Raw genomic sequence first — 17,257 nt, 5'->3', positions numbered from 1 at the left:
TTATGTTGCTATCTGTTTAGTAGTGGGCTGAGGAGAAACTCAGATTTAAACATCCTTACATAGTATATGCACTGCATCTGTTATGAACTGCCAGCTCTTAATTGTTTTCTCACTTATTTGGACTCTTAAATCCTGGATGGCCTTATTTTTCTTGAGTAGAAGGGGAAAAGTCTTTTGACAGTAAAAGTTAACTTGTACTATCAGAATCCATCAGCAACTTCACACATTTCAGTGACTGCAAGAACTTGTCATTCTCTTATCCCTTTCTCCAGCACCACCGCTTTCTCTCTGCTCTAAGGCTATGATTCCCTCTGCATCTGCAGCCATTTGTAGTGTTTTGCACGAAGTGAACCCAGACACGTAGGCAGGAGCAAATCCAACAGTTTCATTGGCAGAGCCCCAGTTAAGCCTGAACTACGTTATGCAACAGCTGTGTACCTATTACTGATTTCTACTCAGAATGCTGGGTCCTGAGCTGTATCTTCATAACCTTAAAACATTATTATAGGCACTGCCTGTCATTATCTTCCTATTAAAAAAAAAAAAAAGGCACAATAACAACTACAGAGAGATATTATAATTCTTTAGACCTGAATTGCACCTCCTCAGAGATAATGCACTATTTGAGGGGAAAGCTGAAGAAGGAACAGTTTTGTCGAACTCTTCCCTCGATCACCTCCAAAACAGGGAACTGGTAATTACAGTTAACCAAAGATGTTGCTCCTTCCTCTGTAATGATGACTTATTAGCTATTGTCCATGTCTGTATCTCACTGCGAAGGGATTTTTGTAATTTCTTGTGCCAGGGACAATGAATAATTAAGGGCACTCAGACTCTAATGTATGTTACTAATTTTTAGGAAGGTGGAAAAAAGGCTGTTTCTCATTTTTTAATTTTCTGTGTTTCTAATGTCACAGTGTTGCACAGATTTTTGACAATTATATACCCATAGATAACATGGCGAAATAATTACAGAAATAGTGACATGAACACTGATATATAAATCCCCATGGTGTCTCAACACCTTATGAAGTGTATGACTTCTGATACAGCAGGGAGAGTCTATCAGGACATTTTGAAGCATTATAGCCATCTCAAAATCTGATTATTTTGTTCTGATTGTTACTAGTCCTCTTCAGGAATGTGTCATGCTCACCAGTGTCACATTTTACCAATGGCAGAGCAAAACGTGCTACTGGTCCTCTGAGCTGATATAGTTAAAAAATATGTAATGTTACTTTTCTGTTTGGTTTCCACATAGCTTGGCAAATACACAGTTTATTGCTTCCTTTTCCACTCAAGATTACTTTGGATGAAAATTAGCAAAGCAGTTTTGAGATGTTGCTCTTTGCAACTTGAATTGTTGTTTCATTAGATAATGTGGGAACTGAAACTGGTGTGGCAAATGAAAGTTCATTCTTTTCTTTCTTAAACACATTTCCTTTGTCCATATGGCTTCAAAGAAAAACTGTCTAGGGTTTTATCAAGACAGTTGTAGTTCTTGGGAGAGAAGTCTAGCCCACAGTTTCCTGTGCATCTTTCAAGAGAGATTTTTCAAGACTTGTCCTTGATAACTCAGAAAGCAGTTAGTTCTTTTTTTTGTGGGTGGTTTGTTGGTTGGGGGTTTTTTTGTGGTTTTGTTTGGGTTTTTTTAAATCTGGTTTTCCAGTTCAGCAAATCAACATGCAGAACACCCTAACGTCTCACCAGGTTTATAGATCAGGTTTTAATATCTGTGTCCAGCTCCTGTGTCATAGTCACATCAGTGAGTAGAGTTTGGATACTTGATGGCCAGCACGGCGCTATTAGTGATGTGTCCTAGGAAGGTAGTTTAATTTGTTATCTGCTTCTGATTTTACTGAGAATAGCAAAACCTGGTTCTGTCACCTTAATACATTAATCTGTTACTCCTCAGCTAATAAGAAGCTGAACCTGATTTCTAGAACTGCTGAACTCTTGCAACTGCAGTTGAGGTAATTTACATCTAAGGCACCTAGTGTCTGTGAAGAAATTAGTATTTAGTTTTGTAACATTGTTTGAGGAGGTCTTTAAAAGTTAGATTAGTTAGATTGGAGCTGAACAGTCAGACCAATGTCTCAGTGCAAGTGCTTGCAGAAGCTCTCCTAGGGGTGAGGTAGTCATTATGGCTGACCCTTTCAAAGCAGTATCTGTTTACTAGAAGAGAAATGAGATAACCTGAAGTTATTTGGTGTGAATAGTGTAAGTGGGCAGCAGAGACGCTTAAGCAGCACAGCGCAAAGCAGGTATAAAATACAAGGTAGCATTTATTGTAATTTAAACATATTTTACATAAGTCCTAGTACAGCATTTAGACTGCTCTTGAGAAGATATACTGGTCTCAGGAGAGCTACAAAAAATATTTGGGTCACAGAAGAAACATGTTGAATTTCTAGGTAAGAGAAGATCATACCATTCTACTCTGTACTGCATCTAGAGGTAAAAACACTTCATTATATCTTTGCTTTACTGGTATTCTGTCCCCATTGCAGTTTGTGGTAAAAGTTTTGTTGGCTCCTGATAGAATCAGGATCCCAGCTCTGCATTAGGTGTTAAAGACAAGTTCGAATACAGAGACGCTGACCTGTTAACAGCATAAACCAGGAAGAGCTCACATTACTGTTTTAGCCAATGAATACAATGGACTCGAGCTACAACTGGTTTTAGTTGTTTTGTGCCTCAGGTAACATGCTGACAGATGCCATGAAGAGAGTCGGTACAACTGGATCCCTCACATAATCTCCCCACTAGCCAACAGAGCTGCCTACGGGCAAGTCATAGCCCGAGTGGGCAGCTAGATGCCAGTTCTTTTAGCTGTTCCCTCTGTAAGCTTATTTCTACTTTCATGTCACATGGCTCATTTCTTGTATGGTTTCCTTACTCATGCTGTCACTAAGCTTTTTTTGCTAAGTAGTTGTATCTGTAAGGGACTCTGCCTTTGTTCTCTTTTCTTATTCTCATACCTGCACATACTCTCAACCTTGTGGCATTTTTTTCACTCTCCCCCTATGTTTTCCTCACAGATATTCTGTGAAGTTTCTCATTTTTTCCCCGTAATCAATGTTTTCCTCCCTCATCTTTCTCTTCTTCCCCCTGTAATATAAAAGAAATTTTAATTGGCAATCACTCTTTTAATCTTTGTTCATCTGTCAGACCATGCCTTTATTTGGCTTTTCTCTCTTTGTTCCTTGTGACCTCTTTCACTCTCCCCCTGTATTCACAGATGAATATTTATTAAAAGTTCACATATAAATACATTTACTTTTGTCATGTTCATCTGCAGCTGGCTAACTTGCCTTCTTCGTGTGAAAGCATGACATATGAAAGCATTAGTTGTGTTTGTTACACCCTTGATAACACTGAAGCAGATTTTTCTCCAGTAAGGTAAATTTTTTCACTAGCAAGGGTGAGATCTTTTTCCTTTCCACAAAGTGAGGCATATACTGAGCTGAATTTCCAGCACGATGTCTATACTTCATCATAGCAGTAGTCATGAAGACAGGTCATCCATCACCACTTTTCTTTATGTTCAGGATCACTCTTGGGGCTGTTTGAGGAGATATGTGACTGAGGTGTAGTTTCTTGACTGGAAAAAAAAAGGTAATATGTTTCAACTAACACTAAGTATTGCCTTGAATTATTAATTAAATGAAGTTAATAGAATCTTTCAATGGTCTTACTGTGTGATGTCAGTATTATGTAAAATCCTTGGTTTCCAATTTTCTAAAATAAAATAAACCCCAACAGATTTTTCTTCAGTGGAATGAATATTCTTCCCATCTGTGCTCTAGGCAACCATATGATCTGCCTGTGGGATAGCCTGCATTAGCACAGAAAAATGAAAGTCATGCAGGGACCAAAAGTTAAGCCATACTTTCAGAAAAATGCTATAAGTGCTGGCATGTTCTGAAAAATTTCAGACAAATGTTAAAAAAAACCCCAACAAACCCAAACCCCAGGAAAGGACAAATATGAAAACCAGTTTGCCAAATGCAAAAAATGGAGCTGCTTTCCTCTCACCTTATTTATTTACCACAGCCTCATTAAGCATATGAATTGGATGACTCCAAGAGCCCTTTTTCTGTAGGGCAAGTTTACACAAATTTGTAACTTGTTCCAATTCCCAAAGTACTTCTATCAGATATAAATAATTTTATTGAATAAGCAAACAGAATGTTACCAAGAAATAACTATACATGTGGCAGATGTACTGTATCTCTAACGAACTGTGGTTATCTTACTGTGTTAAGTAACCCAGGAGAGTTACTATAAACTAGGTACTTGTCAGAAGATCAGACACTTGTTTCAGTGAAAATAAAACCATATTTTTCTTATTTTTGTCTTTACCTCTTTGTGATGACTGTGATATGACTGTGACAAAATATGGTAGTTTGGCAAATGTAGAGAATGCTATGATACACTTAGGGATGAATAAAATGGTTTTCAACACATCACTTACTTCCTTTTCAGATTCTCTTTGTTCTACTTACAAATAGATATCCCAGCTTGGTCGATTTGGGGAGTGTCCCCTTCTCCTTTCTCTTACTCTGCTTATTGCTCCCTTCTGGCTTCCATTTAGAGGCCATTGACTTTCTAGCTCAAGGCAACTCTTTACCATCTTCTGCAGTGTCTTCAAAATACTTGTGTACTTTGTCCTGTACGAAGATATGCTGATGGTACATTTAGAGTAAAGAGAAGGGCTGTAAAATCACACCAGATGTAAATGACGCAAGACAATGAAAACAAGGCGTAATGACTTGTTTGAAATATGTTCTATAGGAAGGGTGAACATTCTTTAATAAACATGTTTTCCAGTGATTCATAGCATATATCCTTCCATACTCCCCAGTGAAGTGATATATTGAGCCTTGCTTTAAAGGTAAAATAGGAACTGAAGGTATTGAACTGCTTTTGTTCGTATTAATATTTCTAAATGCTGATGTACTGACTCAAGCAGCTGGTGTCTAGAGAGCCATGCTGTCTTACACTACATTTTGGGCCTTTTATTTTACATAGAAAAAACAATTCTTTTTTAAAAATAACAAAATAATAACTGAGCAACTGCTGCAACTGCTGCAATTTGTAGAATGAATAAACCTTCATGCATTTAGCAATATTAAAATTGTGTGCTTGTCTTATACAACTATGTTAATGGAAAAGATCAATGGTATAGTTAATAATGTACTTAAAGGTGAAAAGGTAAAATAATTTATTTATTCAATGGAAAGGAAGGGCAAAGCTGATACTCAGGGAATATCAAATATGGTTTTTTAGTAAGGGATTGTTGTGGTTTAACCTGGCAGGCAGCTAAAACAACCACATAGCTGTTCACTCACTCCACAGCGCCCCCACCCCCCCAGTAGGATGGTGGAGAGAATTGGGAAAAAAAAACCCAAACCTTGTGGGTTGAGATAAAGACAGTTTAATATGACAGAAAAGGAAGATAATAATAATATACAAAACAAATGATGCACAGCACAATTGCTCACCCTGTCTCACCGATGCTCAGCTAGTTCCTAAGCCACAGTTGCACCCCTGACCACCTTCCCCCCAGTTATATACTGAGCATGATGTCATATGGTATGGAATATCCCTTTGGCCAGTTTTGGTCAGCTGTCCTGGCTGTGTCCCCTCCCAGCTTCTTGTGCACCCCCAGCCCCTCACTGGCGGGGCAGTGTGAGAAGCTGAAAAGTCCTTGACTTGGTGTAGACATTGCCTGGCTACAACCACATCATCAGCGTGTTGCCAACAGCATTCTCATCCTAAATCCAAAGCACAGCGCTATACCCACTGCTAGGAAGAAAACTAACTCTATCCCAGCTGAAACCAGGAGAGGGATCTGTTTAAAAAATAACAGCAACCTAAAAATCAAGTCACAAAGCATGGATCTGTATTCACATTTCTTCAATTTTTGGAAATAGATACATTTTGATAGTAGTCATGCCCTTTTTTCCCCTCTTATGTCAAGACATGTCTCTTGCCTTATTAATATAAACTTCATTACTCTGAAAAAGAAACTCAGTCAATACTATGGACAGATTCCATTGTGAGTCATTTGAAATAGGCAAAGATCCTAAGCCCAAAAAGAGACAAAGTTGTGACTCTTCCTAATGCAATTTTAGTATTTCAAAGTGGATGATAACAGTGTTTTAGTGTTGTAGCTGAAAAAAGTTAGATGTGTTCCACATACTATTGTCATTACAAGTTTTGCTGGATGAAGAGATTTACCTGGTACCAGTCACTGTGTTCACCATCAACTTCAATGCCAGGATGAATCATCAAAATTTTGACACAGGATTCCTGTTATGAAGTATAGTGATTTTTTTAAATTTATTTATTATACTTTGAATTTTAATTTTAAACATTTTTGGTTTGACTAGTTGGCCGTTCTTGTCTGTTACTTGTAGTTTAGAGAGACTGAGACAGAAAAGAAGAATCTAAATAGCCATGGCAGTAAAGGAAATTACAGCATACTGAAAAGGTCAAAGGAGCGCAGCTCACAATGATAATCTACAAAATACATGAGGCATTCAATTTGAAATACATCATTCTTCTGACAGAAATTGCAAAGAGCACAGCAAATGACAAGAAATGAATCCATAACTGTTGGAACAAAATTGGGAAAAAGTTCAGACTTAACATGTTCCAGATAAAAAATAACCATTTGTGTATTATTCTCAACAGCTGCACTTGAATTACAGGGAGAGTTGGTTCCCTGCAGTAGACCTGCACATTGGTCTTCTCTTCAGTGTTAACAGCCTTTCTCCTAATTTATAGTGAAATACTCAAGTAATCACAGAACGTGTGTGCAGCAAGGGTATTTTAAAAAGTTGAAACTGTTCCAGAAACATAGATAGCATTCACAGCAGAACTTGATTAGTCAGGGGGGAGGAATGGTAAACCATTTATTATTACAAAAAGAGAAGAAACTGAGCTCTAATGCCAGGGCTGATGGAGAGAAGTAGATCTCATAGACCATGCTGTAATGCTGACTGATCCTGTCATTTCAGTGGGCTACTTATCCCATGTAATATTTGGTATTCATGTTGTTTTCCTTTGCAGCTCATATTTCCATGACTGGGGAAAACATATGAGGTGTAAAATATCATTTTCTTTTGGGGATACTTAGCTGCTACAAACAGGAAGTGATCAGGTCAGGGAAATACCACGAGTCAAATTGTTATAGGGAGAGAGAAGAGAAGGAATTCTGAGTGGTTGTGTCACGAGCCATTATGCTTTTATAGTACGTAACATCTCCTGAGACAGTGAACTGAAAGATGTTGGCCAGTAGGGATTACTAACTTTTAAAATATGTAGTGAGAACTATGTACAAGGATTGCTCTCCTTTCAGTGTTGTCTAATGCAGAAGGACAGAGTGCTTCAAGCAGTAATAATTGGTAATCCCTTGCGCTCCTGGTGCTTAAAATGAAATGGGGCCTTTGAAGCCAAGCATACCAAAGCGTACCTTTGCATTTAATTCACCTCATCAGCCTTGACTGCAGTTTTCAAAGTTTTACTGTCAATGGGGATATGCTTTTCAGATTACTCACTGGTGATGAAAAGAAGGCAATGATAGGTGATGTTTTGTTATCCTTGTTGTCTTTTGCTAATTCCTTATTTAGTAAGCGATTCCTTCCTTGGGGCTACATAAGCAGGAAGGGCCTGTGTAATGGTAGTAAATGTGCTCTATTATTGCTTATCCTTGGTGCAAGATGGCGCTATGCTGGACATGCTCAGCACCCAAAGAACTGACTTAGAAGTAGGTACCTGGAGATTGATAGGCCATGGCAGCTATTAGGCCAGACTGCATTCCTCAGGGAAACATTTCCAGGTTGTTTCTTTTCCTAAAAAACTTCCCGTTTACCTGTTCTGTAATAAAACTTCAGGACTGCTAGGATGCCAAACCATTTCTGCCAAGGGATTTCCAGATTAGTTCCTGTCTTTACACCAGATGCGTGCATTTTTTAACTTTGTAATATAGCTCTTATATCCAAATGGTATACGCCTGAGTCTGTTCTGTGGTTTACTACTTGAGTTTGGCTTCCAAACAATATGTCTTGGAGTTGCAGCTAAATGGCATAACTTCCAAAAGTGCATTCTGTGTAGCAATCCACATTGGTTTTGTTTTGCTTTTCAGTGTTAAAAGTGGTTTACAGAGATGTAATTTTAGATGTAGGTTACTTCATCAAACTTGCATTGCTTTTGCTTCTGTGGAAAGTCTCCTTGTCCATTCTCCAATTACTCAACCACAGGGATGAACTAACACTGTATTTTTGTATTAAACTGAACACAAAAGGTTTGCAACCCAGATGGATTGAATTGTTCAATACATGTCTCCTATTGCACTTAGTCTAAGGGTTTGACTTATTATTATTAAACATAATGACAATATGTATATAACACTGTATCATCCTCACTGTTCACTTCAAAAAATATATTATACATGACAGTCTTTACAGTTGGGGCATCACAATTTAAAAAGGTAATTCAGATGCTTATTTTACTTAAAAATAACTTCAGTTTATCACTTTAAAGAATAAGAGTTCTCCAATCAATAATTGGAGGTTAAGTGTGCTTATTAGCATTTAAAGTAATTTTTCCTAAGATCAGGACAGTACGTAACGCTGTTGCAGGCTTTACTAAAGGAGAGGAAAATGATAAGGAGCTGTGGTCTCAGGGTCCTTGAAAACGGGGAATTCTCATGGCTGGATGTCCTAACAAAGGAATATGCAGAAAAATCAATGGGGTTTTCCATTACTGCCCCTAAAGAAAAGAATCTTGCAAGACAGACATTCAGCACTGGTTCTGGAGAAAGAAGATATCGATCCCTGAAATATTTCCATTATCTCTTCATTTTCATGAAAAATTAATAGGCCACTATCTGCTTCAACTTGCTATGTATATAAATACGATCTTGAAATAGCAGAATTTACCATAGAAAGTGTGGTAAGTGACCTCAAGAGCTCATCTTTTTTACAAAAATCTGTAGCAATGGAGATGTAGCAATCAAGTTTAGTGCTTAAGCTGGAAAGTTTTTCTGGTGTCTGACCTAAAGGCTCTTTCCTCCATAAGCCCATTACACGTTGTCCCTTCCCCTGTGGATAGGGGAGAACAATTTCTTACCCATGTTCCTGCCATAGCATTCAAATAGGTGAAAACTATTACCTCACCCATCAATGTTCTTTTCTCAAGCCTGAAAACCCTCAAGTTTTTAATATGGATAAAAGAAATTTTGCTAGTTTTATTAGAAATTACTTTAAAAAGTGAAGTTGTAATATAAAGTAAATAGTAAAACTACTGCAAGCAGGCAGATTTGGAAAGAGGAAATAATTTATAGGACAAAATGAAACTTGTATTGGAAAATGCTACAATAATCATTTAAGTAAACAGCCTTTTTGGTCAAAATGCATACATTATTTTTGCTTCATGTAGTTGTAATACTTTTAAGGAAAAGGCTCAAGGACTGAATTTGGATGGATAAAGATTGAGTGGGAAACAATTTTCTGATGCTATGAAACTGCTTGAAATGGGGAAAATATTTCTGAATTGACAAGATTTTTTCTTTTGTTTTATTTTTGCAACAAACACTGAGACATGTTTATAAGACAGAGTTTTCAAGAAAGTAGAACAATCTGGTGATCACACCACTCCTGAGGACCATGGGGCTCTGTCTGTAATAGCACATCATACAGGGCCAGGGCATGGGCTTAACTGTTAGCGTGCACATTTTCCTTACTGTTACTCTCCAGACTCCCAGGGCCACCTAAAATTTTCCTTCACGTGCCCCAGTCATTGCAGGGAGGTTAACATTGGAGGGTGGACTGTTCCCAGCAGGCAGTTGAGATGTACTTTTCTAGAGTGTAAGGGACTTCAGCCGTGTGGATGCAAGCTTTGTCATGCTGGCTGGTCTCAGAGCCAGAGGACCGTATCTGGCAATACAGATGCATGAGAATGGGGATTGGGCTGCTGTTAGAAAATGTTGGGCTGTTCTCACTAACCAGTGACTTCTGTCACTGCTGGACTATAGGTTATTGTGAATGACCTCTCTCTGAGTTGCCTTCCATTTACCCTCTTACATTTTTAGTTCCTGTTCATCAAAGACCTTTTCCAAGTTCAGTCAAATTTGGTATGTTCCTGGGAAACAGTTTAGTTTGGATTAATCAGTACCTTTTGAAGAATATTTTGGCAGAAGATTTGCAGACTAGCAACAGGGACAAAATCTGGCTCCACTGGTATCCCTCTGGCTGTTGTAGGTTTCTGAAGGCAGATCATTAACTGTTTCTGTGATGGATTCAGAAAACATGTCAGGCAGATAAAAGAAATGAGTTAACCTTGTCTGATATGTTCTTCCCTAACAAGGTGATGTTTCTTTTTGTTCAGTGGTGAACAGCAATATTGTGTGGTGAATGCCAGCTAATTTTAGAGCTCAGCAGGTTTTCAAAAACAATTACGGTTATTTTCTACATTGATTTATTTGCCCCATCTTACTTTTTGGGTAAAATTTAATCTCCCCAAGCCCTTTTTAAAGCAAATTACACTGTTGCATGCATTGTTATTTCTGACCTCTACTGCTTCTGCTGTACTCTTGCCTTTTTTCTATGTCTCACCCTCTCAGGCTCATCTACATTTGTTTCTCTGGCCTACCTCCTATGTTCAGAGGGGCAGAGTATTTCTTGTATTTCCAGCATCTTCGCTTTCTTCCTCAAAACCCACTCTTCTTGACTTGCTGGTGCTGACATATTCACCTCTTCTCTTGCACTGTCACATCCCTATTGGGAAATACTGGAACTCATTTTCTGTGTATTTATTAATTTATAGAAGAATTTGCACAATAATTACTTCTTTTAACATGTAACTTTTAAAATCTCCTTTTATATATAAAAATGTGTGTGTGTCTTTAATGCCTCTCTACACCCATTTTTCACAGTAATTTTTGAGTCTTATTATTAAATAAAAATATTTGTTTGATTCCATGAAAAGAATTTAATTTTATAAAGGTGAGGTTTTCCCATTTAGTACAGCATTGCATAATGGACAATATGTGGTGTACTGTTTAGAAAAGAAGAGGCATTCTGACTCAGAAACTTGTCAGAGCTAGATATATTTCTGCTTGAGGCTCCTTTGTTGAGATGGGAAAGAGAGGAATGTACAATGCAATTCTCCAGTATGCCAGGCAGGGCACTAAAGATAGAACTCCAGTTTCTGTCTGTTTAATAATCCGCTTTCCATCCTTCGTTCATTCTATCTAACAAGGGGAACTAAAAGTCTTAGCTTGTTTAGACTAGCAAATGGATGTGAAAGAGAAGGTTACTGCACTCTATAAATATGTCAAGAAAATCAACACTAAGCAAGAAGAAGCTAAAGAATAAACTTTCCAAGAGTATATTGAGGCTGAAAATCAGAACATGCTTTACAATCATCAGACGAATGAGATTCTGGAACAGCGTATCAGTCGGGAGGAAAAAGCCTAAGTAATTTTTAGGAGGAGCTTGATCGATTTATGAAAGAGTACATGATGTATTTATTTGTGATGGTAGATAGACCTTATAGTCAAGGCAGTCTCTTCCAAATCTTCAGTTCCAGTAAAAGTGTATTGTTAAAAAATCTCCTTAACCACTATATTGCTTGGAAAGATGGATTGCTTTCTATCATCTGCTTTATCCTGGTATCTAAAATCTAAACCTAAAGATTTAACAATGAATAATTTTGTTGTTATTTCTCACTTGGTCAAAACTTTCACTTACATCAAGTTGTGCTGAGTGAGAATATCTGAATGTGTTTGCACATAATAAGTACATGCCCCACTGTGACTGAATTTTCACTGTACATGAAAATAAATTAGAAACTGGTTTTGGGTAGGTGAAAACAACATCGGATGCAGGTGGTTTATTAAAGCAAGTGGCGGTCACATTCTTAAAGTGTGTTGTGCTGGGAAATTTACTCTAATGAAATGGATTTGCTGTTTTATTGGGAAGCCAAAATTTTCAATAGCCACTCAGAGTTAAAGTGAGAGAAAATGTTCCTATCTTTTGTGATAGGAATATAAAAAGCTTAGAAAAGCTGTTGGTCTTTAGGTTGTGGTGTTGCATTGGGAATGCAGAAAGCAGAGAAAGGAATAAAGACAGGCAAGATACTCGGTTTCCAAGAAAAGGATGAAGTGGAAGCAATTAAAGGTTTCTTCTCTTTTTGCTTAGTTTATTTATGTCTGTGCATCTTAACAGACTCACTGATTTCACTGGAAGCATTTAGGGATTGCTGTGTGTGTAGGTACGTATCTGAACTGGATCTTCAAGCTATTGTTGTGTCCAAGAGAGGTCTTGGTTGCCAGTGGTGTTTAATCCCAACTTTGTAATAACTATATCTGAGTAGTTGTCTTTCTCCCCTTTTTCAACTTCATTGTTTAAGGCTGGCTGAAAGGAATATAAAGTTATATGTAATCTTTCAGGTGTGATAATTCAAGTACTACAGCCAATTACTAGAGTGTAATGCTCATTTGACTTAAAGGTGTTTTTTATTGGCAGAAAAAATAGAATAGACTATCTCAGTTGGAAGGGACGTACCACAATAATCTAGTCCAACTCCCTGACCAATTCAGAGCTGACAAAAAGTTAAAGTATGTTGTTAAGGGCATTGTCCAAATGCCTCTCAAACACCGACAGGCTTGACCACCTCTCTAGGAAGCCTGTTCCAGTGTTTGATCACCCTCTTGGGAAAGAAATGCTTCCTAATGCCCAGTCTAAACCTCCCTGGCACAGCTTTGAACCATTCCCACACATTCTGTAACTGGATACCAGGGAGATCAGCACCTCCCTCTCCGCTTCCCCTTCTCAGGAAGCTCCAGAGAGCAATGAGGTTGTCTCTCAGCCTCCTTTTCTCCAAATCCATGAGGTGTTTCATCTGTTTTACAGATAAATGGAGTTATCCCTTTTAAAAAGAACTCTACCAGATGCTCAATAATCCCTCTGTGTCTATGTTTGATATATTATTTCTAACACAAAACAGAAAACACAAAAATGATGTCTTGCAAGGTTACATTCTACAGACAGTTCCTCAAATGATAACTTTCCATCTACATCTTTAAAAGACAAGTACGTTTTTGTGATACAAATCAATGGATGCTCTTATTTCCACATGCGATATAAGCTAATGTTGTGTTACGTGGTGTAGGTTATAAAGAGAGAGTTTATTCTGAGAATGATTTAAAATATATAAAGGAAGAAATTAGTTCACAAGTTAGAGCAGATTCGTTAATACATTGGAGGCAAACTGTGAAGCCGTTACTTTAATTTTCATTACCTTTTCATTTTTTCTCAGGCAAACTGACTGAACTCAATGGGAAGAACCACTAAACTTAGTTTTTGTAAAAAAGAATGAATTTTCCTGATTGTGATCTTAGTTTTTAGTGCAGAAAATCTTAAATAGATGTTGTGGAAATCAGCAAGTTTAACAATGATGTATTTGGGAGCAGGGCCAGCTTGTGGACATTATCTCTTTCAAAGGTGTAGCATATTACACAAATGCAGAACGGTTACAAAGCAAGAAATTTGTTCCATGCTCAAGTTCTCAACCAGAAATACACTGTATGTTTTAGTTTTAAATATTACATTTCTGAATTAACTTTGCACGTATAGTTTCTGCTGTATTTTTTTGTATGGCAGTGTTGGTAGTGACCCACAATGTTAATGAGAAAAGTTTTAGCAATAAGCATTCTCCTAAATGTATGAACATAATTTGTATTTTAGAGGTATTATTATCAAGGTATTATTATCTTTATTCTAATATGATGTGACTATTTTTTTTTTTTGTTAGGAAAAAGAAAATTTAAATAACTGCTGTCCCATGTGTTGTGCTTTAAATTTCTTATTTGAACCAAGCCTTGAAATCAAAGTGAATCTTTCTGGGTTTATATCAATATCAGAATGCTAGAGGATCATCTGAAAGTAAGTCCACTCTGAAGGCTGGAAAACTTTCCACAGATAATTTGGATGGAAATTATATTAAAGCTCAAAACTGTCCTGAGAAAATGTTCAGATCCAAATCTTCTTCAAACTCCTTTCTCTGGGATTGGATTTTAAATGTCATGGCATGAAGGCGGCAGACACAAACATTGCAATTTGAGCCTATCTATAGGATAAAAGTAAAGTTGCTCTGCTTTTGCAAAGATTTAGGTTACATTGGCAGCTTCTTCTAAGCATTCATTTGTATGCACAACAGTATTTCTTCTAGAGTCACCTAGGGGATCTATATTTTAAAAATTTGTCCCAGTATGTCACTATGAGGTAGCATATGATGAGCTTTTTAAATACTTCATATTGCAATAAATGTAATGGTAAGCAGAGATCATTTATACATTATGTACGGTAATGCCTCAGGAATATAATTCTCAAAGAAGTCAGGAGTGCAGTAGAATAGTAAAAAAATCTTTTCAGATTAAATTCAACTTTAGCACTTGTGGGAGAGACTTCCTACTTAAGTGAGCAATCTCATTGCATCATAAAATTTCTATTTCTGCCATTCTTTAAGAAAAGTGCTCATGTGACTGGATTAAGCCAGCTCGTCGTGTTCCATATTTATGTGTATAACTTTTGCTCATATTTATTGAGAGAAAACTACAGATGAGTGTGTGTGTGGGAAGTTGATTCTGTAAGATCTGACACTATTTTCTCTTTCTGTCTTTAGCCCTACTAGCAGGACATCATAGGGAGCTGTCATACACTTGAATTTAAAAGTAACTTTCTGCAAACTTCTAAAAGTTTCACTCCTCCTTTAGTTCACTCCTACCTTCAGAACTTGTCAATTCAGATATTTCTGAAAGGAAAAAAAAGTAATAAAGATTAACTGTTTGAATATTAAGATTGCTACTTACCAATCTTGTCATCTGATAAGCTATCATATCTTCTACAGAATGCAAGCACATAAAACAAGGAAAGGGAAGAACATAATATATTGTTCCTTTCCTATATAAAACAATGTTATGGAAATCCCTGTCTCCTTTCCTCAGATGCTGGCTCAAATGTCGAGAACCTGTACAAATCCATGCCAGGAAAAGTGAATAATACAGTTACTCTGCTAATCAAGTAATATGCTTTTTATTTAAAGGTGATCAGTACAAGTTATTGATCCATATACTGCCACATCTATCTTTTTAGCAACTAATTTTTGTCCACATTTGAAGACTACTTAAAGCAGTAACATTAGTGTCAATTATAAAGCAACAGTGAGATGGAATGCCCATTTATTGATATTTACTTACTGCTAAAACTCTGTTATTAACACATTTGATATTCTTAACTCTGCCTTACTTCAAGTTCATTCTAGAAATAGCATAATGGATAGGAATGGCAATCAACCACTATTGATTTTCTCCTGTTTAATAAAAGGGAAAACAGACTTATTTAAATGATTTCATTAAAGAAAGACTCGATGTGAGTCATTCTGTTCTCTTCACTCAGCACTGCCAGCTCTCCATTACAGAGAGGCCTGTTACAGTTTCCCTCATAACTCTGCCAAGCCAGCATTTCTTGTGCTTAGGGAAGAATATAGTCCAAGCAGTTAATAAGCTGAAGGAGCTTACATTGCAGCGTTCAAGGAGGGGGAGCTGGGAGAGTTCAGCTTCATCAAGTAAAGGAAAGCGAAATTCCCTGTATGTTTTGCAGTCAAGGGAGAAGTTGTGCTTGACCATGTTCCTCCTTACATTACTAACTCTGGGTCAACTTTTATTTTTCTCAGTATTTCTACTATACAGGTTGGGCGCCTGTTTATGAAGTCATGTCAATCCAGAACTGACACATAAAGAATAGTTAATTTGTATCTCTCCTTTGTGTACCCCCTCTTACTTATCTGAGTGTGAGAAGTCTGCTGTGGAAGAACATATTATTTTGTAATATTTTTAATTTCTAAGAGTTCTAAAAAGATATTTCAGCAGTGCTGGTTCAGATGAGACAAATCTGAATGGCAGACAAGCCTGCCATTACTTCAGGTGAATTTTATGCAATCGGTGCATTGCTATATGCAGTGGATGTTCTAAGCTAAAGGTATTGCATTACCTGGGGAGCGTTACAAAATGTCCTTTTATAATGGCGGTACACACCATCCCAAGGTAATGTATGCTTTTCCCTCTGAGGCAATATTAAGCATCTTTTAGCCACGGAAATATGGCAGTGGTGACCCTTTGCTTAACCCCCTTGATATGGGCAAGTAAGTGGAAGTAGTTCAAGGATGAAGAGTCAACAGCAGCATCTCTTGGAGCAAATGCAGCATCAATAGGTCCCTCCGGGGATACCATAATGGCAGAGTGCTCCAAACTCTATGAGGGCCATCGCAGTTGTCATATCTATAATGCATATTTTAATAGTCCCTTAATTACACATTAACACAATTCAGTGAGTATTTAATTATCTATTAAGCAGTTAACTATTTGCTTGAGAGATCATAATGCTTCTGCAAATGGAGTAAATAGGTGATATGGGAGCTTTTGAAAGTGCATATTAGAGGTTTTATATATAAATATATGTTATATATATGTATACACACATATTTGTCAGGAATTAAGCAGGAAGGAGACTTGGATGCAGAACGCTGTAGTAAATGTTTATGGTGCTGAACTCTGACTTGTGACCCAGTAAATTATTGTCAATGCAAAATGTTGCTAGCAGCTTGCAGGTGCTGTGAGGTTGGGTGCTCAGGCCCCTGGAGATGGCTGAGGGCCCCTGACCTGTGATCAGGGCTGAGAGAAGCTGCTGGTGTTTGTGGCTGATTCCCACTGCTCTTCTGCTCTTGGACAGACGAATGCATCCGTCTCCTGTGGGTCAGTTGCCCCCCTGTTCTTCATCAATACCACCTTGTGGCAGCAGTAGATAATAATCTTGCAAGTTGCCGGAAGGAATGGCTGAGACTAAGGAGTTCCTGAGCAATTTTCCTTTAAGTGATAAGTAGGACACAGCCACCTTTTTCCTAATGTTTGGGTACAGAAGCAAATGCTTACGTTAAGAAACAGATACTGGCTTCTGAAGTGGAAAATTATTTCAATATGCTTTGAATGAAATTTTTCACTGTACATTAGAAAAGTCTCCACTTCATTTTTCCAGCTTGCTTTGCAGAAATATTCTTCTTAATATTTAGTGAAAAGTCAATTATTTCAGCAGGGAGTTCCATTTTCCTTGTTTTCAAAAAGTTGCATTGTCTTCTTAAAATTACTTGAATATGACTGTTGTGGCTAAATTACTGCATAGGAAGCTAC

The sequence above is a fragment of the Grus americana genome, chromosome 9 (assembly GCF_028858705.1).
Source record: "Grus americana isolate bGruAme1 chromosome 9, bGruAme1.mat, whole genome shotgun sequence".
In the NCBI taxonomy this organism is placed as follows: domain Eukaryota; kingdom Metazoa; phylum Chordata; class Aves; order Gruiformes; family Gruidae; genus Grus; species Grus americana.
The sequence above is the reverse complement of the archived record's forward strand: the minus strand, read 5'-3'. Positions refer to the sequence as shown.